At 41.5% G+C, this 1138-nt stretch overlaps 1 pseudogene; it reads right to left on the bottom strand.

Moving 5' to 3' along the window:
- Positions 1–47: 47 nt before the first annotated feature.
- On the bottom strand, positions 48–766 carry LOC113610874 (60S ribosomal protein L23a pseudogene; annotated as a pseudogene).
- Between the last annotated feature and the right edge of the window lie 372 nt (positions 767–1138).

Genomic DNA, 1138 nt, shown 5'->3' with positions numbered 1-1138 from the left:
TCTTTCTCTCTTTCTCTCTTTCTCTCTTTCTTTCTCTCTTCTTCTTCTTTTTTTTTGGGAAAACTTTTATATTTAGAATTAGCCAGCTGGACTCAGTTTAGGTGATCCCAATTTTGTTGGCAACATCCAAAGCATCATAGTCAGGAGCCAGGCGAACATATGCCTTCTTTTTTCCATCAGACCTGGTCAAGTTGTCCACCTTGGCCACGTCAATGTCATAGAGTTTCTTCATAGCCTGTTTAATTTGATGCTTATTGGCCTTGCCATGCACAAGGACCACAAGTGTGCTGTCTTCTGTCTTCTTCATGGCTGACTTGGCGGTGAGGGGGAACTTGATGATGGCATAGCGGTCAAGCTTGTTTATCCTAGGGGTGCTCTTTGCAGGATATTTGGGCTGCCTCCTGAGCCTCAGTGCTTTGGGCTGTGGCAAGGTGGGTGACAGGCGAATGTTTTTTTTTTTTTTTCTGGCCATGGACACATTTCAACTCTGCTTTCTTGGTCTTCAAAGCCTTTGCTTTGGCTTCGGCTTTGGGAGGGGCAGGGGCTTCCTTCTTTGCCTTTGGTGTCATCTTTGTGAAAAGGAGGGAGGACTTTTTCTTAAGGAAAAGTTTCTAGGAGTGGTACTGATGAGTCAAAAAAGAGTCACATCTCTGTTAAGGCTCTTTGCAAGTACTGTCAAATTGCTTTTTAAGAGAATTATACCAATTCCCATTGCCACAGCTTTCTCTGAATGGACCAATTGCATCATCTCATTAGCACTGGAAAGTACATAAGGTGTGTGTATATATATATGTATGTATATATATATATATATATACACACACATATATACTGTTAATGTAGTAGGTGGTATTGTGGTATTACCATGGGGATTTCTGTGATAGCCATGCCAATCCTAAGATATTTAAAGCCATTTTTTAGCTAAGTGGGAATGGAGGGACAGTGATTTTGAAGGGATAGAGTAGAGAGAAGGTAAAGGGATTTGCTCCTTAACATTCCTCCTTCTCCATCCTGCCTCTTCATCCTGTTTACATACCAGTTTCTTCCTTTTCAGTGAGCTGTGCTTCTTCAGGGCCTAGAATAGTGCCTGGCACTATCCTGAATATCAGTAAACATTTATAAAGTGGATACATAATGG

Source organism: Aethalodelphis obliquidens, unplaced genomic scaffold (assembly GCF_003676395.1).
Source record: "Aethalodelphis obliquidens isolate GAN/ISIS:26980383/991018 unplaced genomic scaffold, ASM367639v1 scaffold65, whole genome shotgun sequence".
NCBI lineage: Eukaryota > Metazoa > Chordata > Mammalia > Artiodactyla > Delphinidae > Aethalodelphis > Aethalodelphis obliquidens.
This window is presented reverse-complemented; position numbering and strand designations above follow the sequence as displayed.